The following is a 25,765-nucleotide window of genomic DNA, read 5'->3' on the forward strand; positions in this document are numbered from 1 at the left end:
CATTTTGGAAAATTCATGAATGTAAGGAGACTTGATAAATTTCACTCTCACCCTTGATAAATATGGTGCTCACCATACTTTTTGCTTCAGTGACACCAGTTTCCCATCCCTTTATCTTTTCATGCAGTTTGTCACCTTAAAACATAAACAGCATCCATATTTTAAAATCATTTTTTATATTTGATTTACATGCAATTACATTTGCATCAGAAATTATCAGAATTTTAGTGTACACTTTTCTCACACAGTTGTGGGTCATCAGTTCTGTCAAAGGCACAGATTGTTTTTGTCAGACGTTATATTAGGAATGGGGCTTTGTTCTGCCAAAACTAAAGTCCCAGTTGGAGAACATACTCTCTGTATCTGGCTCAGAATTAATATTCACACAACACCTTCCCTCCCATGAAACCCATCTGCCATAAATACCTGTGGGTAACATTTGTTTTCAGTGTCTCCTGTGCTTACTATAGAGTAAAACTGTCAAATGCACTAAATATTGCTAACATGAAATTCTGAAGATATATATATATAGATATACAATATATATATATATATATATATATATATATATATATATATATATATATATATGCAATGAGTCACATGGTACAACAATGAAAAAAATGCAAACTCTCTGTCAGTACTGGAAATCAAACATATTTTGAAAGCGGATGCCTTGAGCAAATAAAGCCCAGTTCAAACAGTATTTATCAAAGTAATGCATAAATTCATGAAGACAAATCTCAAAGACATGCTTTGTATGACTCACTCCATTGTTTACAATAGGGGATAAACAATGTGCACACCTATTAAGCCCATACAGTCTACAAGGAAAAAACAAAAAATTATATTTTTTTTATGCTCATAATAAAAGTAGAACAGACGATTATAACATTTCAGGATATCAAGGGCAAGAAACCTGTTCAGTTTCTGCATCACAGACCCTGATAACATATTCTGTAGTTCAAGTGAAAAAAACAGTGCAGCAGTTCTATAATTTCCAGGTAATTAAACCTAGCAAGGGACAAGGTGACATCACAGGCAGAAAGCCGCGCTGTTTCGGCAGTGCTCTGAATGTGATATCATTGATGCGGAAGGTGAACAGATTGACATACAATCACAGACCACACAAGCAGCTGGGTGGAAACCTAAAAGGATATCTGACTCTGCTGCTTCATGTATCAGACTGGTTCACTAAAGGCTTCCACATACTAATGAAAGCACATGACGATATCTAGCAGTTGGTGACGTAAGTGTTTATGATGACAACTTATTATTACTACCGTGGTCTATTTTTATGTACAAAATTAAAAGACTCTAATGAAGACAAATCCAATGGGATTACAATGGGAATCCAATATCATTATATATGCTAGGTATGGTTGCCTATATTTGTTAGATGTCAAAAATATGCGTTCCAAAGTAATAAAGCATGGTTACATTATATACATATGAGCCTCATGTGGCGCAGAGTGTTAAGGCAGCAGAAATGTGGACCTAAGTACCCATTCACAGCCAGAAGGTTGCAGGTTCAATCTCCGTATGGTTCGGGTAGCTGGCACAAGGTTGATAAAATGCGAACACAGTTTACTGGGGGGGTAAAAAGATGAGTGGGGAAGGCAATGGCAAACCACCCCGCAAAAACAGTCTGACTAGAAAATGTCACAATGTGACATTACCTAAGAAGTGCGCCAGGGGGACTTTACCTGCCTACATTACATACATAAAAAAGCCTTGGGGTTTCTTGGAGAGGAAGATTGGTCTTACTAAGCAAAAGCCCTCCTGAAGGAAAAATTATTACTCTATCAATTGTCACATTTTAATGCAGTGGTTGTTGGATAAAATTCTTATAATATCACAGCGTAAAATGTTATAATAAAGTAGTATAATATAAAAAGAATCTACAGTTACCCAATTTTGTCCCATTTTGGATAGACATTCACATCCAAACCAATCAGATCTGTAAAATAACCGTATTACGGTAAAAAACTTACCATCTCTTTCCTCCTTTCTCCCCCATCAAGTGTAATGTGTTTAGCAAGAAACCTATTGATGGCACAATCCTTCTAAAAACTGAAAGACAACCTTTCCCACAACTATCCCAGAATGGATAACTAGGGTCAAATATATTTATTGACTTCAGTAAATTGCACACTGGGAATGCTGATGTGTAAACTTCAATCTGCTGTATCGGATTTGATTAGTTAGCGGGGAGCTGGTTTCCCCAGCCTGCCAATTAACCTTTATTGTAGTATATAAATTACAGCCCCTCCTCTTAGTGGGTGCTGATTCTTCCTTTGTATGGTGGAGTTCTGGTCTGGTCCATGGCCTCCTGGTGTAATCTAACAGTCAGATAAGTTCCTGGTATTTTAACTTATTTCTTAGTGTAACATTTGCTTCTTAGTATTGTTGTGACTTTTGTGATTTACATCTGTCAACTGTCACCCCTTTTTCCATCTAGGAGCTGACAAGGTAGCCCCCAGGTTCTAGACATGGGCTGCCCTCTTTAGGCTGATCGCCCTGCTTTTAGGCAGGGTTTTCCCATATTAGTATGATAAGATGATGTTTCCCTTCCCCATTGTTTAGTTTCATTAATGATAATTTTATTCTTTGAGTTTTCTAATGTGTATATCCTTTCTTTTGGACAACTATTATGTCCGATCTGGACACGGTGTTTTTAGTGTCTGGCTAAAACATAATACATCTATTCCCCATGGGTGAGTTAGAGAGAATGTACTATTCTCTGACTCCACTTTATAACTATTCACAGTATATGAAACATTTACCTCTTGGCCACCTACAATCACTCTCCCACCCCTTCCCCTTTCCCTGGTTATCTTGGGATTTTCTGCTATATCTGTTATATCTGTTCCGCTAATGATTTATATTGTACTCAGCATTTCATTAAGTATATTATATTAAAAAATACTTTGGATCAAACATTGAGTGCCTGCTGCATTACAGACACTGGTACTTCAAAAACTCTGCAAAAGTTTTTTCATTTTGTATCTCTCTGTCATTCCGCTCCCATAGGAACTTTCTGTATTCTGCTGTTTTTATTTACCTATTGTTATCTTTTTCAGAATATGTCTGATATTATCAACTACTCAACTTTAATACCGTTGTTTTTTAAAGTCTTGATAAAAAGAGACTGAAATAGAAATGGTAAATCTACTAAATGGTAAATCTTCTAAAGTATAGGAACCTCAGTGAATCCCTCCCTTTACAGTCACAATTAATGATAAGCACACTGAACCAGTAAAACCCTATTTCTGGTTGAACTTTGCTAATAGTTCAATTTGACGTGAACCCAACCCTAGCTTATAGCAAACTTCTACCCGAAACAAGGTTCTACTGGTTTGGTTCGCTCAACACTAGTCCTGAACACAGGTGTTTAACACTGTCTAAGAGCTATAAAAGCTTTGTATAACAAGGTGTTAGACCATGTTTTATGCCACTTCTGGGGTTTGGGTGAGCTTCTGGATTGGCTCGAGCTAATTCAGATAAAAATGAAATTTTTGTAAAATTCATTGACCCAGCCAAACCAAACTTTTCAAAAGTTCGCTCATCACTAGTCACAATATATCTTACAGACTTCCTGAATGTCATTGCAGTTAGTATCATCTTTAACCTGACTCATTGTAGGTTATGTGTCCCAAGTATTATGGTGTATTATATCTGTTATAAGCTGGTCATTCAATTAAATGGTCGATCTTGTAATACAAAACAAAGCTAGGCCCACCAGAGTAGCCAACTCCTATTGTTAGCAGCACAATATTCTGGCCATAAAGGATGGACCCAAGCATGGAACACCCCTCTATCGTATTCATGTACCCTAATAGGGAACATGGCAAGGGCTTGTCTTCATGAGACAAGGCCTTGGTATTATCCTTATGTATAGCTGCCTACAGTCAGCTGTCTTCTTTACATTCATTATAAAAGACAATTAATTGTGCTTATCAGCTATGTCACATCTGTCTGGCTTTGATACCTAATTGTACTTCTTTTTTATCTAGACAGGAATTAAATGTTAACCTGTCTAGACAGTCTGGAAAGAAGACAGATTTCTGACAAATGATGCTAATATTGCATATTGTGCATTCAAGCCTGCTTTACACATAGGCACAACTATACTTCAGTTGGTAGGTGTATTGACTTGTTACTAATTTTCTTTTTCAGGTAATAGAAAGAAAGAAAGACAATAATCTGTTTTAAGGTTTTGAAATTACATATTTTTGAGAATGGCAATGTGCGCAGGAAAGCTTGCATGGAGATTACAGCTGTCTGAAATTTTACTTGTCAGAACAAAAATGTTCACCCATCTGTGTAATCTACTGATAATGGCTGTACCCCTAACATTTTTTTAGCACTACAGCAGTCCAGCCTCAAGATCCTATTTTCAAGTTTGATTATAGTCCACTTTCCATGTCTCAACTTACTTATCATCATATATATGTTCAATTCCAGTGGGCTGAAAATGAGAAAAAGTGAATTTGTATATTAGCCTCGTCTACAGGAACTATATACCACATGCATTATCTTTCCTTCTCCTGTTTGCAAATCAAGCTGAATGTGACTTTTAGAGGCTTGCCGAGTCACATTGATGTATGGGTAAAGAAGAGAGGTGGAGAAAGGGCATTCATGTTCAACTTCAGGCTAGGCATACTGGCATACCTGCCCATCAGCAAACATTATTTAACTTTCAGAAATCTGAAGCTTTGAGATATAAAACATTCCTCAGTTTGATAAATCTTACATGCCTCAGCTTGAATTTATTGCACATCCTCCAAAATCTCTATGCCCACTGCTGTGTTTGGTAATTTACAGAATATGATATTATTGGTTTGATTAATATGGTGCCCATACTTTTTCTCATTATCCTTCAATGGTGTCTCTTCGATATTTAATAATTCCCTGTCTTGCCTATAGCTTTATGAAACACACTAGTTCAATATTCTTTTATGTGTCACTGAGGATAAGAAAAATAGGAGAGGGTGTTAAGTAGTAATCATTAATAAAATCCAGTATAGAAGAAGCTTCTTGGTGTATCCAATAAAGGTCTGTACTTGAATATATGAAGACTTCTGCCTCCCAATCATTTTATGGTTCGCTTGGATTACTTGCGGGTTGCTTAGGCATGTAGGACTCCTGCTCTCGACCTCTAACCTCTGAGTAAGTCTTCATAAATACAGTTTATGATTCTTCTATACTAGATTTTATTAGTGGTTGATCCTTAATGCCGATTCCTATTTTTCTTATCTGCACATATATATGGAACGACTGTCTACTTGAGTCGTAGATAGTGGCTACTGGCCCTTGTAGGAAGAATTCCTACCCTTTGGTCCAAAGTGATGTCTGTATTTATTGCTATTAGAATTACTACTAATCCAAATTACTACTACTGGTACTATGTTGCATTCACCATATCAACATAGTAGCAGTAATCCATAGATATAGCTTTACTCTTAGCAATTTCTTGTAGCTTTTTACATAATGTCGCTCAGAAAACAGTTTGTATAACAAAACCCTGAAAGTTCTAAATTAAACTGCTGAATGGGGCCATCCAATTATGTAACATTGAGCCATCGATATAGGAACAGTGGGGTCCAACTTTTGGCAACCCTATCAACTGTTTAGTATGTACAGCTGTGTACTTTTAGAAACAGCTGTGCCTTGTTTCACAGCTTACTACAGTTTCATGCCATGCAAGTGAATGGGACTGGGCTAGGCACCACCGCTACTAAAAGTCTTGAGCAGTTCCTAGTAAACTATAATGGTGACAAGGCACCCATAAGAGCGCAACAACTCTTCAAACACTTGATCAGTAGGGGTATGGAGAGTGGGAAACCCCAATATGGCATAGATAAATATCCTAAGGCCGCATGAATGTGGTTGGATTTTTGCTGCATAATCTGGAGTCAGCGTCCCTCTTCAGATTCTGCAGCAATAACCCTCCTTAGCATGCTATGGAAAAAGTAATTCTTCATGCACACGAGTGGAAACCAATTGCGGTTTCCGCTCGTGGATGAAAAATTGCAGCATGCTCAATTTTAGTGCAGTTCCCGCATGGATAGCTTTCATTGTAGTCATTTACGGACGGGCCACATATTCCGTGGGGAAAGAAGGAGTTTAAAAAATATATATATGTACTGTGCATGTCCAACAGCAAGCTGTGCGGACCATCCGCAGTACAGATTGAAGAAGTAAATACAGGTACACGGGGATACCAGCTGGGCAAAGGGTCGGATTTTGCTGCGGGCTCCCGCATGCGGAATTTGACCTGCCCATGTGCACGCGGCCTAAGGATAGGCAATCAATCTAAAAGAAACAGAAAACTCACTTAAAAGTTTGTTTATATAGATTCTGCAGAGATACCAAGACAATGCGCCATGTGGATGATAAAGTGATCAGATGTCTTTAGCTGAAGTTTCTCATTAAATATAATAGAAAGTGCAAGGCGGCAATTGTTTATCATATTAGGTATATGCCATATATCAATATATTAAACATTACTGAATATTTCTAAATTTCTAAACTAGCAGATTTGAAATACTTTTTGCAGAATCTGTGACATCTGATAACATGATCATGCAAGATAAATTATTCCTTCACAGGTGGTTTTTGAAACAAGGGTAGCGTGGCTTTAAAAAAGTAGAAAATAGTCATTAAAAACCTATTTTATGGGATGGTATAGTATGATAGTGGTTAGAAACACTGGAGAAATGCCTATTACTTTTCCTCTGTCTGTGGCTCATCTGTCAGTTCTGTGGTTTGCTTGAAGATCATTGAACAATGATGGCAAGAGGTCAGGATGAAATAGCTCAAAAATCTGCCAAAGTAAAATAGCAAAAATGTACCAGACAGTATATCCTATTCTTTGTAAAGTAAAACTTTGTTACTAAAGAAATTGCTTTATTTTATTATGCCTTCAGGTAGTTTTCCTCTTCACATACTTCTATTACAATAGATATTATTTTTATATATATATATATATATATATATATATATATATATATGTGTGTGTATATCTATATATAGATATATATATATATATAGGTTTTTAATTATATATATATATATATATAAAAGGAAATAAATATGCTATTTTAACATGGGTAAGACAATAAATTAAGCTGAAATATTCACAATGATATAGTAAAAACTAAAAATCCTTTAAAGATGTTTTCCACCTAAATTCATTCTTCCAAACAAAAAAAAGAGGACTAGTAAACAGAGATGAGTGAACGTACTCATTTCGAGTAATTACTCGATCGAGCACCGCGATTTTCGAGTACTTCAGTACTCGGGTGAAAAGATTCGGGGGGCGCCGGGGGGCGGGGAGAGGCGTGGCGGCGCGGGGGGTAGCAGCGGGGAACAGGGGGGAGCCCTCTCTCTCTCCCCCCCACTCCCCGCTGCAACCCCCACTCACCCACGGCGCCCCCCGAATCTTTTCGCCCGAGTACGGAAGTACTCGAAAATCGCGGTACTTGGGTGAAAAAGGGGTGTGGCCGAGTACGCTCGCTCATCTCTACTAGTAAAAGATTGATCGCGAAAAACATGAAGTAAGTAAATACTTTGTAAACTTAGAGTAAGATTTGATGTACACATCTGTGTAATATAGTTTCCATAGTCTAAGATGGACCCATGTTTCATGTTCCTTCCTCCTGGATTGTATGGAAGAAAGCACATGATTTTTTTCTCTAACGGATTGCATATGAATCTGTAAGGCTCTGTTTACATTACCGTTAGGGTTTTCCATCTCTGTTCCATTTTTGGAGCAGAGAAACAGAAACAAAACATTTTTTCATACTGATTTTAATGTTTTTTTTTAAAAATGGAAAGGTTTCCATTTGCTTCTATTCTATAATGTCTCTGATTTTTAAGTGCAACTAATAGCGCAGTCTGCAGCGCCTTCTATATACTATAAATATATGGCATTTCGCCTCAACTCCTCCTCCCCTTATGTCATGCGGCACAAAGGTGTTAAATAGAGATGAGCGAACGTACTCGTCCGAGCTTGATACTCGTTCGAGTATTAGCGTGTTCGAGATGCTCGTTACTCGTAACGAGTACCACTCGATGTTCGGGTTACTTTCACTTTCCTCTCTGAGACGTTAGCGCGCTTTTCTGGCCAATTGAAAGACAGGGAAGGCATTACAACTCCCCCCTGCGATGTTCAAGCCCTATACCACCCCCCTGCAGTGAGTGGCTGGGGAGATCAGGTGTCACCAGAGTATAAAAATCGGCCCCTCCCGCGGCTCGCCTCAGATGCATTGTGAGATAGCTGAGGGACAGTGGTATCGTGTTGGAGCTGCTGTAGGGAGAGTGTTAGGAGTTAGTGTAGGCTTCAAGAACCCCAACGGTCCTTCTTAGGGCCACATCTAACCGTGTGCAGTAGTGTGGAGGCTGCTTTTAGCAGTGTTGCACATTTTTTTTTTTTTTGGTATATCGGCCGTGCAGAGCATTGCGCCCTGCAGTAATAGTCCAGGGACAGAAGTGTGGAGGCAGGGAGAGCGTTAGGAGTTATTGTAGGCTTCAAGAACCCCAACGGTCCTTCTTAGGGCCACATCTAACCGTGTGCAGTACTGTGGAGGCTGCTTTTAGCAGTGTTGCACATTTTTATTTTTTTGGTATATCGGCCGTGCAGAGCATTGCGCCCTGCAGTAATACTCCAGGGACAGAATTGTGTAGGCAGGGCCAGAAGACATATATTATAGATTGAATATACGCAGTGGTCCTTTAGAAAAAAATATTTGAAAAAAATCTATTTGGCCTGCCTGTCACTCTGCTCAGTGTTCTGGGTCTGTGTCTGCTGGGGGTAGTAGTTCTCCAAATAAATACGCAGCCAGCTAAGTGTTACAGCAGGCTTGCGCCAAATTATTTCCTGGCTCTGAAATCACCGGTCTGTTGCACTTAATAACAGTGCAACACTGCAGTTCCGTCACACAGTCCAGGGACAGAATTGTGTAGGCAGGGCCAGAAGACATATATTATAGATTGAATATACGCAGTGATCCTTTTGAAAAAAATATTTGGAAAAAATCTATTTGGCCTGCCTGTCACTGTGCTCAGTGTTCTGGGTCCGTGTCTGCTGGGGGTAGTATTTCTCCAAATAAATACGCAGCCAGCTAAGTGTTACAGCAGGCTTGCGCCAAATTATTTCCTGGCTCTGAAATCACCGCTGTGTTGCAGTTAATAACAGTGCAACACTGCAGTTCCGTGACACACACATCAGGGACAGAATTGTGTAGGCAGGGCCAGAAGACATATTATAGATTGAATATACACAGTGGTCCTTTTGAAAAAAATATTTGGAAAAAATCTATTTGGCCTGCCTGTCACTCTGCTCAGTGTTCTGGGTCCGTGTCTGCTGGGGGTAGTATTTCTCCAAATAAATACGCAGCCAGCTAAGTGTTACAGCAGGCTTGCGCCAAATTATTTCCTGGGGTTCCGTAAAGGAAGTCAGCCTCCAACCACAGGCCAATAAGCGGCACATTTAATAACAGCGTTCTGTTTCTGCAATACTGCTAATACACCATGCTGAGGGGTAGGGGTAGGCCTATAGGACGTGGACACGGGCGAGGACGCGGAGGCCCAAGTCAGGGTGTGGGCACAGGCCGAGCCACTGCGGTGGCCAGGGGTAGAGGCAGGGCCAGACCGAATAATCCACCAACTGGTTCCCAAAGCGCCCCCTCGCGCCATGCCACCCTGCAGAGGTCAAGGTGCTCTACGGTGTGGCAGTTTTTCACAGAGACGCCTGACGACCGACGAACAGTGGTGTGCAACCTTTGTCGCGCCAAGATCAGCTGGGGAGGCACCACCAACAGCATGCGCAGGCATATGATGGCCAAGCACCCCACAAGGTGGGACGATGCCCGTTCACCACCTCCGGTTTGCACCACTGCCTCTCCCCCTGTGCCCCAACCTGCCACTGAGATCCAACCCCCCTCTGAGGACACAGGCAGTACCATCTCCTGGCCTGCACCCACACCCTCACCTCCGCTGTCCTCGGCCCCATCCAGCAATGTCTCTCAGCGTAGCGTCCAGACGTCGCTAGCGCCACTGTTTGAGCGCAAGCGCAAGTACGACGCCACGCACCCGCACGCTCAAGCGTTAAACGTGCACATTGCAAAATTGATCAGCCTAGAGATGCTGCCGTATAGGCTTGTGGAAACGGAGGCTTTCAAAAGCATGATGGCGGCGGCGGCCCCGCGCTACTCAGTTCCCAGTCGCCACTACTTTTCCCGATGTGCCGTCCCAGGCCTGCACGACCACGTCTCCCGCAACATTGTACGCGCCCTCACCAACGCGGTTACTGCCAAGGTCCACTTAACAACGGACACGTGGACAAGCACAGGCGGGCAGGGCCACTATATCTCCCTGACGGCACATTGGGTGAATTTAGTGGAGGCTGGGACAGAGTCAGAGCCTGGGACCGCTCACGTCCTACCCACCCCCCGAATTGCGTGCCCCAGCTTGGTGGTGGTATCTGCGGTGGTGTATGCTTCCTACACTAAAGCACCCTCCTCCTCCTCCTATGCAACCTCTGTCTCGCAATCAAGATGTGTCAGCAGCAGCTGCACGTCGCCAGCAGTCGGTGTCACGCGGCGTGGCAGCACAGCGGTGGGCAAGCGTCAGCAGGCCGTGCTGAAACTACTCAGCTTAGGAGAGAAGAGCCACACGGCCCACGAACTGCTGCAGGGTCTGACAGAGCAGACCGACCACTGGCTTGCACCGCTGAGCCTCCAACCAGGCATGGTCGTGTGTGACAACGGCCGTACCCTGGTGGCGGCTCTGCAGCTCGGCAGCCTCACGCACGTGCCATGCCTGGCCCATATTTTAATTTGGTGGTTCAGCGCTTTCTGAAAAGCTACCCCCACTTGTCATACCTGCTCGGAAAGGTGCGCCAGCTCTGCGCACATTTCCGCAAATCCCACACGCACGCTGCCACCCTGCGGACCCTGCAACATCGGTTTAATCTGCCAGTGCACCGACTGCTGTGCAACGTGCCCACACAGTGGAACTCTACGCTCCACATGTTGGCCAGACTCTATGAGCAGCGTAGAGCTATAGTGGAATACCAACTCCAACTTGCGCGGCGCAGTGGGAGTCAGCCTCCTCAATTATTTACAGAAGAGTGGGCCTGGTTGGCAGCCATCTGCCAGGTCCTTGGAAAATTTGAGGAGTCTACCCAGATGGTGAGCGGGGATGCTGCAATCATTAGCGTCACCATTCCTCTGCTATGCCTCTTGAGAAGTTCCCTGCAAAGCATAAAGGCAGACGCTTTGGAATCAGAAACGGAGGCGGGGGAAGACAGTATGTCGCTGGATAGTCAGAGCAACCTCATGTCTATATCTCAGCGCGTTGAGGAGGAGGGGGAGGAGCATGAGGAGGAGGGGGAAGAGACAGCTTGGCCCACTGCTGAGGGGACAGATGCTGCTTGCCTGTCATCCTTTCAGCGTGTATGGCCAGAGGAGGAGGAGGAGGGGGAGGAGCATGAGGAGGAGGGGGAAGAGACAGCTTGGCCCACTGCTGAGGGTACAGATGCAGCTTGCCTGTCATCCTTTCAGCGTGTATGGCCAGAGGAGGAGGAGGAGGAGGATCCTGAAAGTGATCTTCCGAGTGAGGACAGCCATGTGTTGCGTACAGGTACCCTGGCACACATGGCTGACTTATGTTAGGATGCCTTTCTCGTGACCCTCGCGTTACACGCATTCTGGCCACTACGGATTACTGGGTGTACACACTGCTCGATCCACGGTATAAGGAGAGCCTTTGCACTCTCATTCCCGAAGAGGAAAGGGGTTCGAGAATGATGCTATACCACAGGGCGCTGGTGGACAAACTGATGGTAAACTTCCCATCCGACAGCGCTAGTGGCCGAAGGCGCATTTCCGCGGCCCAGGTAGCAGGGGAGGCGCAGAGATCATGCAGCATGTACAGCACAGGCAGAGGAACACTCTCTAAGGCCTTTGACAGCTTTATGGCTCCCCAGCAAGACTGTGTCACCGGTCCCCAGTCAAGGCTGAGTTGGCGGGAGCACTGTAAAAGGATGGTGAGGGAGTACGTAGCCGATTGCAGCACCGTCTTCAGTGACGCCTCTGCCCCCTACAACTACTGGGTGTTGAAGCTGGACACGTGGCCTGAACTCGCGCTGTATGCCCTGGAGGTGCTTGCTTGTCCTGCGGCTAGCGTCTTGTCAGAGAGTGTGTTTAGTGTGGCTGGGGGAATCATCACGGATAAGCGTACCCACCTGTCAACCGACAGTGCCGACAGGCTTACACTCATCAAGATGAACAAAGCCTGGATTTCCCCAGACTTCTCTTCTCCACCAGCGGACAGCAGCGATACCTAAGCAATACGTAGGCTGCACCCGCGGATGGAAGCATCGTTCTCTATCACCATCCAAAACGGGGACCTTTTTGCTTCATCAATCTGTGTATAATATTCATCCTCCTCCTCCTGCTCCTCCTCCTGAAACCTGACGTAATCACGCCGAACGTGCAATTTTTCTTAGGCCCACAAGGCTCAGTCATATAATTTTTCTAACCAATGTTTATACGTTTCAATGCTCATTAAAGCGTTGAAACTTTCACCTCAACCAATTTTTATTTTAACTGTGCTGCCTCCAGGCCTAGTTACCAATTAAGCCACATTAACCAAAGCCATTAATGGGTTTCACCTGCCCTCTCGGTTGGGCATGGGCAATTTTTCTCAGGTACATTAGTACTGTTGGTACACCAAATTTTGTGGGCCCTCGCCTACAGTGTAATCCAATAAATTTTTGGCCCACCTACATTACAGCTGACATAACATCAGCTGTGATGGGCAATGCAATGGGATATATTTATGTACCGCCGGTGGGTTCCAGGGAGCCACCCATGCTGTGGGTCCACAGGGAGTTGTAACTACATGTGTCCACTTCTAAAGAACCCCAGTCTGACTGGGGCATGCAGTGTGGGCCGAAGCCCACCTGCATTAAACATGACATTACTACTTCAGCTGTGTTGGGCAATGCAATGGGATATATTTATGTACCGCCGGTGGCTTCCTGGCACCCACCCATGCTGTGGGTCCACAGGGAGTTGTAAATGCATCTGTTTCCACTTCTAAAGAACCCCAGTCTGACTGGGGCATGCAGTGTGGGCCGAAGCCCACCTGCATTAAACATGACATTACTACCTCAGCTGTGATGGGCAATGCAATGGGATATTGTTATGTACCGCCGGTGGCTTCCTGGCACCCACCCATGCTGTGGGTCCACAGGGAGTTGTAAATGCATCTGTTTCCACTTCTAAAGAACCCCAGTCTGACTGGGGCATGCAGTGTGGGCCGAAGCCCACCTGCATTAAACATGACATTACTACCTCAGCTGTGTTGGGCAATGCAATGGGATATATTTATGTACCGCCGGTGGCTTCCTGGCACCTACCCATGCTGTGGGTCCACAGGGAGTTGTAAATGCATCTGTTTCCACTTCTAAAGAACCCCAGTCTGACTGGGGCATGCAGTGTGGGCCGAAGCCCACCTGCATTAAACATGACATTACTACCTCAGCTGTGTTGGGCAATGCAATGGGATATTTTTATGTACCGCCGGTGGGTTCCAGGGAGCCACCCATGCTGTAGGTGCACACGGAATTCCCATTGCGGAGTTGTACCTGCCTGCGACTATATATAAAAAAACGCGGTCTGACTGGGGCATGCAGACACCTTGACAGAATGAATAGTGTGTGGCACATAGGTTCCCCATTGCTATGCCCACGTGTGCAGCTCCAGATGGAGGTGGCACAGGATTGGATTTCTCATTGCTTCTGTACAGCATTGTGGGCTATCGCCCCGCCCCTTTTAAAGAGGGTCGCTGCCTAGCCGTGCCAACCCTCTGCAGTGTGTGCCTGCTTTTCCTGTGGCAGACGCACTTATAAATAGACATGAGGGTGGCGTGGCATGAGGGCAGCTGAAGGCTGGGCAGGGACAGTTTGGTGTGCGCTGTGGACACTGGGTCGTGGGGGGGGATTTGGCAGCATGTAACCCAGGAGAAGTGGCAGCGGAGTGTCATGCAGGCAGTGATTGTGCTTTGTTGGAGGTAGTGTGGTGCTTAGCTAAGGTATGCATTGCTAATGAGGGTTTTTCAGATGTAAAAGTTGTTGGGGGGGCCCACTCTTGCTGCTATTGTGGCTTAATAGTGGGACCTGGGAACTTGAGATGCAGCCCAACATGTAGCCCCTCGCCTGCCCTATTCGTTGCTGTGTCGTTCCCATCACTTTCTTGAATTGCCTAGATTTTCACAAATGGAAACCTTAGCGAGCATCGGCGATATACAAAAATGCTCGGGTCGCCCATTGACTTCAGTGGGGTTCGTTACTCGAAACGAACCTCGAGCATCGCGAAAATTTCGTCTCGAGTAACGAGCACCCGAGCATTTTGGTGCTCGCTCATCTCTAGTGTTAAATTACTGGGAAAGATCTGATACCAGCTCCCTCAATGTATAGGCTTTCCTAACGCAACTGCTGCTTACTTACACAGATTGGGACGGATTTATATGCCAGATTTACCATAGCCAGAATGTGACAATTTTCTAGTGCAAATTGCACCAGAAGACTGTCAGACATGCTTTGCACCACATTTATGATATGTTTAAAGCACTTTTATACAGTTTTTTTTTTGCCATGGCCAAAGAGGGTGTGCGTAGCTCTACTGAAGGAGGGCCTAGCTTCATGGAAAATGTTAAGACTGTCTAATCTAAGTGTGTAAGTCTATAAGGCTATGTTCACACGGGCGGATACGCTGCAGAAAGCCTGCTGTGGGATTTCCGGCATACAATCCTCAGACTTTTGAAATCCCAGCTAAATTAATGAGTTTTATTGATTTTGTGCATCTAATTGTAATTTTAATGTTGCGGAAAAGCAGTATAGAAGTGGCTTTTTCTGCACTTTACTGCAGCAGAATATAAGATAGAGATAATACAGAGGAACATAGTAATATAAATAATAATAATAATCTTTATTTGTATTGTGCCCACATAAATCCTCATAAAGTAACGGAAATCAAAGCCGCACTAAAATTTGCACCGAAAAAATGCACCATTAGCCGAGAAAAATGCTACAAAGTTCACAATAAACAGCAACTTTATGTCTTGCAGATTTTAGGAAAGTTTATCGACTTTGCGGCGTTCCCATCCCATGTGAACATTGCCTAAGAGCTTAGTCACACGGGCGCATCGGCACCCGTACACGGGTGCCAATGCGCCCGTGTGACTGAGCCCTTACTGCAGGAAGAAGACGGCTGCACTTCAAGAAGGACGACTCCCAGCAGCGCGGAAGAAAGAACACATGACCGGCAATGAAGCTGGTCACATGTTCTTTCTTCCGGCGCAGCAGAGAGATGTCCGTCCTGAACTGCGGCCGTCTTCTACCTGCGGTTACACAGGCGCCGATGCGCCCGTGTGACTGAGCCCTTAGAGAGTATTAGTAAATCTGCCCATTGGCTCTTAAAAAATGTCTAGTTAACATAAATCGTAAGAATATATAACACAAAGACGTTACATAATTTTGCAGGCCAAAACATGTGTGCTTCATATCATGAAAAGTAATATTAGGTCTTAATAAAAAGCCGAAATCTTCATTAATACTTGTTCAGGGGGAAATAAAGCTGCACCTTGTAAGAGTCTGGGAGTTGATGTGGCATTTATGTATGTTGGAGTATCACAAGGCTATAAATATAATTATGTCAGCATTTGTACGATTTAAAATGAGTCAGTAAATCTATGGTAAGGCAGGGAAGGCTCGCTGAAGTTATTTATTATTCTTCACTGTACTAGTCTCTTGAAAGTAATTTTTCTATCATACAAGCACAGGATGAGTACATTGGTATTCATAATGTAACTGAGGTAGCACACTGATAAAATCTCAGGAAGGCAAATGATATGCCCGAATTTGTTTATATACAATTTTTTTCAGGCGCATTTGACTTATGGTTTGAGCACTTTATTGAATGCAGTCTTCATCTACTCTGCATTCACATGTACCTTTTTTTATTTTCATAGCTTATCATATAGCTTGGCCTTATGACAATATGATTGCACCCTATTCCGATATAAGGACATTTTATGGGCAGCAGTGACTCATTGACTATTTCCTTGTATTACGGGGTATAAGTGACAAGGACAGTTTCAGTACAGATACAGCATATGCACAACCAGTGCAGCTATACAAAGTCTAATAGGTAAGGGGGTCTTCTGCTTTCCTTAACCCCTTAAGGACACAGCCTATTTTGACGTTGAGGATCAAACGATTTTTGGTATTTTTTCATCTCCATTTTTCAAAAGCCATAACTTTTTCATTTTTACGTTGACGCGGCCATATAAGGGCTTGTTTTTTGAGTGGTGAACTGTAGTTTTTATTGGTACCATTTTTGGTTACATAGACTACATTGTAAAACTTTTATTACTTTTTTTATGATCGTAGGGAGAGAGAACGCATCAATTCTGCCATAGATTTTTTTTTTTAAGCGTAATTATGCAGCATAAATGACACACATTTTTTCTGCTTGTCGGTACGGTTACAGCGATACCAAAATTCTTATATTTTTTTTAGGTTTTTCCACTTTTCCACAATAAAAAGCATTTTTTTTGGAAATGATTATTTTTTCTAAAATTACTGCATTTAAAGTCCTATAACTTTTTTATTTTTCCATGGTCGGAGCTCTCTGAGGGCTTTTTTTTGCAAGACAAGCTGTAGTTTTTATTGGTACCATTTTGGGGTACATACGTTTTTTTTATCCCTTTTATTGCGTATTTTGGGAGGCAAAATACTAAAAATTAACATTTTGCCTCAGCTTTTTGGCATTTTTTTAAACGCTTTTTGCCGTGCAGGATAAAAAGCATATTCAATTTGTTGTACACGTCGTTACGGACGCGTTAATACCAAATATGTGGGATTTTTTTTTTTTTATGCTAATATGAGAAAAAGCATTAAAAAAAGGGCTTTTTAATAGAGATGAGCGAGCACCCAAGTGCTCGGGTCCTCATTATTCGAGTCAAGCTTTTTGTAAAATTCGAGAGCTCTACTCAAGTAACGAACCCCATTGACTACAATGGGAGACTCGAGCATTTTCTGGACCGCCGGGTCCCGAGCTTTTTTTTGGGGGGGGTCTCTCCCTCTCTCTCTCTCTCTAGCGCACTCCCTCTGTGAACCCTTTCCCTGCCGCAATCTACTGAAATCGCGGTAGGGAAGGGGTTAACGGCGGTGGGCACATCTCCAATAGCCCCCAGTGTTGCAGCGGGAGGCCGGCTACTAGTGACAGCTGGGTCCCGCTACGGGATAGTGCGAGATCTGCTATGATCTCGCGCTATCCCTATGACGTAAGGGTACGTCATTTTACGGGAAGTACCCCACTCCTATGACGTACCCTTACGTACCCTTACGTCATAGGAAGGGAAGGGGTTAAAGCATACTTGATTTTTCAAGTAACTTTTCAAAATAGCTTCTATGTGAGGAATAATACTATTTGTGGCTATTATATGACTTATATGTAGCATTTTTCAACAGTTTTCCCACCTGCAGGCCGTATCTATAATTTTCAGTCTTTCCTGAGTTAGTGGGTGAAAACTAGCTGTTGTGATATTTCCAGCTGCTGTACGCATAGAAGTACAAAATATCTTGTTCCCTATCTCTTTGTAGCACACACTCATAAGTAACAGCAGCATGTAAGAGATTAAAGCAGTACTGAGCAGGGTAGATGTGACTTCAGTAGCTGTGAGACAGCAAATCACTCACCATTAGCTCCAGCATTGACATCTATGTTAGCCTCTGTTTCTGTCTCCCTCCCCCTCTACTTCCTTCTTTTATGGGCAGCATAAGACATCACCCTCCTTCACTTCTTGTTATCCGTATTGTCATTTCTGTTAATAGAGACAGATTTTGCTTAACAGCCAGTGAACAGAAAATAAAGGGAAGGGAAAACCCTAGTGTCCAGCACTCTAGAGCGATTTTTCAGCACAAAATCATTATGCATGTAAAATGATTTTCACTTTTGCTAGCTATCACATTGCCTATCATATAAGCACAAGTTGTTTAAAAATTATTTAAAGCAACTTTCTATTATATATGGGATTGCATATAATGGACTGAACAAATTAATTTCATGCTTCAAGCTAGTAAATTGTTCTGAAGACATAAAGGAGTACTGTATGATAAAATGAACTATTACTGGAGAGCAAAAGGCAATGCATGGTTCTTGCACAGGGACCCTCTGCTGGCTAGAGTCATGGTATAAGGTAAGGTATGGTGACAAGCCCATATGGCACACTTTGTATGGTAACATCTGAATGCAATAGACACTGGTCTATTATTTTCAGATTATCTACCTCCTTATTATAGAACGTGATTGGGGCAGTGCCATGGACTATAGATGCCTTGTGGCTCATCATCTGAACAAACTACTGCTACTGAAGGAGGAATTTGCATTGTTTAAAAAAATCACAAGTCAAAAGCCCAGTAAGATTACGATCCAAAAACAAACCTAATCTTTACTTGAACCCATCAGAGATATTGTAACAGGGCCTTGAAGGTGCAGTTTAAATGCTAAAACTGAACCGTACTTAAGAATTAAGGCAAAGAACAGCAAATTAAAATTATTTAATAGTGACATGAAAGTAACATCCCGTTACAAGGAGCATTTGGCAGCAGTATTTTCTGTCATCGGTTGGCCAACTCTAGGCAGTTACTTTGTTATTCGGGTGATATGATAATTTTCATACTCTAAGGCCTTAGTCAGACGGGCGTTTTTAGCCGCGATTTGCGCATACGCATGCGTCCGGCGATTTTATAAAACCATTGCTTTGCAATGGTATCGGACACATGAGCGCTTTTTATGCGCTCATCCGATAAATTATAAAACAAAAAATCGCAGATTGCACCTATCTGCGATCTGCGATTCCTGTTCTCTTCTGTATATGCGCTCAATGGGGCCGGCGGCAGCAGCGCCGACCCCATTGAGAACATATAGAAGACAAATCATTCTTCTCTGCCACAGCTGTAACAGCTGTGGCAGAGAAGAACGATGTTTGCCCATTGAATTCAATGGAGCCGGCAATACAGCCGCTCCATTGAAAGCAATGGGCTGCCGGCGTGCGCGGGGTGAATTGTCGGGAAGGGGTTAAATATATAAGCCCTTCCCTGCAATTAATCCTAAAATGTGTTAAAATAAAAAAAAATTGTATACTCACCTTTCCACTGCAGGCGGAGTCCAGCCGCGGCCGCTGTCAGTTCTCCTGAACTGCTTCTCGGCACTATTCAGCCAGCGGGGCTTTAAAATCCCCGCCTGCTGAATGATCTGCCTCTGATTGGTCACAGCCCTGACCAATCAGAGGCCGGTTTCACTCACACACCCATTCATGAATTCATGAATGGGTGAGTGACTGCTGCCTCTCAGCGCTGAGCCAATCAGGGGCAGGTCTGACTCACATCCATTCATGAATTCATGAATGGGTGTGAGTGAGGCATGCCTCTGATTGGCTCAGCGCTGAGCCAATCAGGGGGCAGGTCTGACTCACACCCCCTTCACACCCACTGCAGGACGGCCGCGCGGAGCTCCGGCTGCCGGGAGAAGGTGAGTATACAATTTTTTTTTATTTTAACACATTTTAGGATGAATTGCAGGGAAGGGCTTATATATTTAAGCCCTTACCGACAATTCATCCCGGGCTCGCCAGCAGCGCATTGCTTAAAATGGAGGCGGCTCTATTGCCGTCTCCATTGAATGCAATGCGCTGGACAGCTCCGGCCCGTTTCTAATGAAACGCGGCTAGGAGCAGATTTTCGGGCGATTTGCGGGCGACTTGCGCGCATCGGTCACGCGATTTGCGGATGCGCATCCGTCATTCGATCCGCAAATCGCGCGAAAAAACGCCCGTCTGACTAAGGCCTAAGGCTGCCTTCACACTGGTGAGAAAATTGCACGATTTCCGCACAATGCGAGAGTGAGTGAAAATGCAGAATTATGAAAGCAATGATTTTCAATGGTTTCATTCCCATTTGCGATGTTTTCACTCATGTGACATTGGGAGATTTGATAATTGCAGCATGTCCTATCTTTATGTGTTTTGCAATTTTTTTTCTCACCCACATTTCTCTAATCAAGCCTTCTTTTTATCAGATCTAGAGATGAGCGAACGTACTCGGTAAAGCACTACTCGTCCGAGTAATGTGCTTTATCCGAGTACCTCCCTGCTCGTCCTGAAAGATTCGGGGAGCGCCGCTGCTGACAGGTGAGTTGCGGCGGGGAGCAGGGGAGAGCGGGCGGGAGAGAAGGAGAGAGAGATCTCCCCTCCGTTCCTCCCCGCTCTCCCCTGCAGCTCCCCGCTCCGCGGCGCTCCCCGAATCTTTCAGGACGAGCGGGGAGGTACTCGGATAAAGCACATTACTCAGACGAGTAGTGCTTTACCGAGTACGTTCGCTCATCTCTAGATCTGATAAAAAGAAGGCTTGATTAGAGAAATGTGGGTGAGAAAAAAAATTGCAAAACACATAAAGATAGGACATGCTGCAATTATCAAATCTCCCAATGTCACATGGGAGATCTAATCAGATCACAATGCACGAACTTGCGATTTTTGCGCAATGTAATGCGTTTTTAACATTAAAAAGTCCTATTGACTTTCACGTGATAAAATGACACAATTTTATCACGCAAGATAAATGCGGACAGCAACGATGTGATGTGCGATTTTTCACGAGAAAAAGCATTGCTGACACTCAAAAATCATCGAAACAGAGCTGGGATTTTGCCACGATTTTCTTGCTGCGATACTGCTATCACCAGTGTGGATAGTGTGAGCCCTTACTGTGGATTCACACTAGCATTTATCCTCTTCTTCTCTTCTTGCTTTGTTACTCTGTTGCATTTTTGGAGCAGGGAGACAGAATTAAAATGGAATTAAATTGATCCATTTTCACCACCATTGATTTCAATGGGGTTTTTAAAAATCGAAAGCAAATAAAAGCTTTCAGTTTGCTTCCATTCCACTAGGTTTCCATTTTTGAAACAGAACAAATAGGGCTGCAGACTGACCATTCTTTCTGACACTACTGTGGCTGGTACAGTCTACTTGAACTTGCTGCAGTAATCAGTCATGTCACATATTCAATCGCACTATGAGGATGAGAAGTTTTATTTCAAACAAGATGGAGCAGCCCCACACTACCATCATAATGTAAGCGCCTACCTGGGTGACAATCTGCCACACAGATGGACTAGACGAAAAGTTTCAGTAGAATGCCCAACACCCCAATCTCAGGTTCAACTTGTCATCGGACAACGTCTTGGGACATGGTCAAGGAAGCCACTTTTGAAAACCCATATATATTTACAGCAACTGAGGATGAGGATACTTTACATGCTGGTTTAATCACCATCTCTATTGAAGACTAAATGGTGCACAACTGGGAATACAGGGCCATTCAGAACGGTAGTTAGAATTTTTACCTTCTGATTTTGAACCTACCGTATATACTCGAGTATTAGCCGATCCGAGTATAAGCCGAGACAATAAGTTCCACCCCAAAAATCTGGGAAAACTTATTGACTTGAGTATAAGCCGAGCTTTACTCCAGTATATACTAGGTTAAAAAAAACCTCCATACTCACCTCCAAGCTGGCGTTTGTGTCTGTGCGACAAGCTGCTTGGATTCTCCCCACCGTCCTCTCTGCTCGGCTTTGTCAGTGCTGTGTAAGTAAGTGCTGTGATTCGATTGAGCGCCGGACAATCACAGCCGGCACTCGATCCAATCACAGCGCGTACTTACACAGCACTGACGGCAGGGGATTTGAAAGCCGAGCGCGGAGATTACAGCGGGGAGAATTCTAAAGCAGCTTGATTGGCTGTGACTGATCGAGCACCAGCAGTGATTGGCTGACGCTCGATCCAATCACAGCTCTTACTTACACAGCGCTGACGGCGGGGAATGACAGAGCCGAGCAAAGAGAACGGCGGGGGATGACAGCGGAGAGAATTCACGCAGCCTGCCGCACCGCTGCTGGAGACACAGACACCGGCTGGGAGAGGAGTATGGAGGGTTTTTCTTTAAGCCTTCCCTGACTCGAGTATAAGCCGAGGGGGGCTTTTTCAGCACAAAAAAATGTGCTGAAAAACTAGGCTTATACTTGAGTATATACAGTATTTTACATTCTCAGCATGGATCACACAGCATATTTGGAAAAATACCCAATTTTTGTGGCATTTCCAAATACAATTTTTTTGCGTTTCTTTGGGCCACATTCAAGTCTATATTGCAAGATTAATCATGCAATAAAATGCATTTTTCATTCTCGTGACTTTATAGTGTTTACTGCTAGTTTTTGTTTTGCTCAGTTTGAATCAGGGCGTTTATAAAAATGCAGCATCTATGGGAATGGGATTTTTTTCTGGCATTTTTCCAATAGGCTTCTCTAAAATATGTAAAAAATGCCACAACAAACGCATGTTACAAATGCCATCACAAACAGTTCAAAAAACCACATTGAACTGGAGGAAGATGCACCAAATTTATTAAGCAGTGCATGCCTCTCAATTAGAGTTGAGCGAACATACTCTGCCGAGCTTGATGCTCGTTCGAGTATTAGCATACTCGATGGTGCTCGCTACTCGAACGAGCATCAAATAGTGTTCAACCCCGCCCCAGCTTTTGGCTCCTTCCCGCTGTGACGTGGAGAGAGAGAGAGTGAGAGAGAACGAACCAAGAAGAAAAAAGCTCGGGACCCGGCGTCCCACATACAAAAATGCTCGAGTCTCTCATTGTAGTCAATGGGGTTCGTTACTCGAGTAGAGCTCTTGAATTTTACGAAAAGCTCGACTCGAATAACGCGGACTCGAGCATTTGGGTGCTCGCTCATCTCTAGTCTCAATTAATTTGGCACACTTTCTAGCAGTCCATGCACCAGAAAATCTGCTCAATCATTTACACCAGTTTTTAAGGTAAATTATAGTAAATCTGTTGGGCCATGGGAGACTGTATCCTCTCCTGTCAAGCCCTTTACATGTTTTACAAAGGTTTAAAAGGCATACATTTTTGCACAGAATTTGTAACTTATTTATGAGAACTGGCACAAGCGGCTTGATAAATTAAACTGAATAAAGTCTCAACAAAATTAAACAATATGTAAATTTAGGCATACATGGGATAAACATTTGTCCTAAAGGGAAAATCAAAAAGGAATAATATAAGGACAGACTAAATGGACCATGTGGTCTTTTTCTACAGTCAATCATCTACCCTATTAATAAAGGGAAAGACACCAAAACTTATATATCACATTAACATCATTGTGTGTGCATATAAGGGAAAGATAATCAGTCTTTGACATTGTTAACATCCGCGTTGTTCCTCTCGTTTATAATGGAAGTCACAAACCAGATCCATCACATAAAGGACACAGGTAGTAGACAATAGATCGCACTCACTTCAAATGAGGTCTGCCAGGTTCCACTGAGGGGTCCATCATTTTGACAGGAAAAGCATTTCCTGAATTTGATGTTATGTCATTTTTTCACAAAGTAAAATTTCCATTGAAACAAGTTGAAAAAAAATGAACAAATTTGCAATGGAGGCTGTTACTAGTGTCAGCATCAGCACATCAACTGTTGCTTGCAAGCTTATTGATTGACTTTGCATGAGCATCCAATTGCACAGAAGTTTGAGTTCACTACTTGTAACTAGAAGTGTCAACAGATATGGTGTAACACATACAACTATTGCATCGAGAAATAATAGAAATATGCCCTCATGATTGATGGAGGACTTAATAAAGCAAATCTCCTTACTATGAATCATTTGTCTGTGTATAAAAGGCTTAAAATGTAGATATCTGATAAACTTTTTTTCATGGTAGCCTAGTAATCTGTAATACCGTAGTTAAAGGGGTTGTCTGGTTAATTGTCAGCATCCCTTTGATAGAGCTGTCTGTAATAAAATAATAAACAGGGCTATACTTACCCCTCCACTGCCGCCAGAATCCGTGCTTCAGAGGCACTGTGCTCCCAAATTCCTTGCATAATGATACTTAAAATGTGAGCGCCAATGCCTAGACAACGAGCAGTGAAGCTGCAGCGGTCACGTGACTTCTGGTGATCGCTGCTGTCACAGCAAATGCCGGGACTACAGCGGTACTGCAGCGCTGGATCCTGACAGTATTGGAGAGGTACGTTTAGCTCTATTTACTTTATTATAGATAGTTCTATTGAGGCCGGTCTTACATGAGTATGATATGCGCTAATACACGGTCTGTCTATCAAATGCATTGACTTTTGCCATTTCACTTACACTTGCGGGTAGGAAGAACAGAAGAAAAATTGCAGCATGTTTTATTTTACAGCAGAGTCCAGGCATATGTGCTCCACTGATCTCTTTGGATGCACTTGATTAGCAGTGCATACACAATTACATTGCATATGGACGCGTATTCGTACTCAAGTTGCTAGGTCACCAGATAAAAATTGTATAAAGAAAGCAGGAATTTGTGGGCAGACAATGCAGGACAGAGACTGAGGAACAAAATACCCACCCAACCTGCTGTCTGCAACCTCTGCTTAGTCTTCTGAGCTCTGTTTTTCTTTTAAGTGGTTTATACTACTTTGAAAAAAGTAGTATAAAACGAGCCAAGCCTAGAGAGCTGTATCCTGTTCTGAAGGCTCTCAGAACATCTCACCATGACAGCACAAAAGAATGTCGCCTGAGCGATAGAAGGGCATTTCTAGGGGATTGGGCAACTTTCTGATGTCATTCCCTGTTTGCTTTCCTTCTTCTGCACGGATGATGCATTGTCATATTCTGTACAACCGCACACACATGCAACCATACGCAATTCAGTTCTGTGAATATATGCAGGTCTTCCGTTATTGATATACGCTCGCGCAATCCGACCTATTCGTGTGAGCCCGGCCTAAAAGGATGTTGCCAGGTGACCGGAGAAGCCCTATAATCATCCTGTCCATGATGTATTGGAACTCAGCTGCTCAAACACTGACTTCCTAGTGAGTATCCAATAGGTTTGTGTTTAAACGCAGCAGTCAATTAGGAAAAGCAAAGCGGCAGGAGGAAGGACAGAGTAGCAGCCTAATCCAATGATGAGACAGGTTGTGCGTCTCCTTGGATCAAGGATAAGACAGGACGTGTGTCTCTCACTACTTCAGACTCTTTGTAGACAAACTAGTCACAGATCACAGCTCTATTTCAAAGGAGCTAATATATAAAACATTTAGACAGCAAGTGAAAACCCTCTGTAATCAGCTCAGTCACAGCGGTGTGGTCTTTCTTCTAATGCCTGGTCAAATTTCTCAATTTACCCCAAATTGCAGAAGAAAAGGGCAAAATTTGGTCTACAGATGGCTGTGCTCATACTTGTTTGGCTTTAACAGGCTTAAGATGATAGCGCTGATAAAATAAGATTATAGTGTCAATCTCAATGAAGCAGAAGGTACTCTCGGAGAAACAGAAGAACATGAGCTGAGAAGTCAAATGCCTAGAATTCTCTATTATGTTTTTAGGAAAACAGCTGAGCCAGCAAGCTCAGTTTAATTACAATTTGGTAGGTATGTAAAAGATACTTGTGAAGTATTTTAATGCATTACTAATCAATGTTACTTGGAATTATAGTGGATAATTACTCTAGCTTATCTCCTAATGATTATAGAATATGCCTTGTTGGTAAAAAAAAATCATTTTAATGCTTAATTTGCCTCAGTGCAGGGTCAACTATGTATCATGTAT

The 25,765-nt window shown here is 43.2% G+C and overlaps 1 protein-coding gene across 1 annotated transcript in view; it reads right to left on the minus strand.

Moving 5' to 3' along the window:
- Nucleotides 1–25,765, minus strand: part of WSCD2 (WSC domain containing 2) — a 197,106-nt gene that overhangs the window by 126,149 nt on the left and 45,192 nt on the right. The gene's annotated exons all lie outside the window — the stretch shown is intronic.

This window comes from Eleutherodactylus coqui, chromosome 5 (assembly GCF_035609145.1).
Source record: "Eleutherodactylus coqui strain aEleCoq1 chromosome 5, aEleCoq1.hap1, whole genome shotgun sequence".
NCBI lineage: Eukaryota > Metazoa > Chordata > Amphibia > Anura > Eleutherodactylidae > Eleutherodactylus > Eleutherodactylus coqui.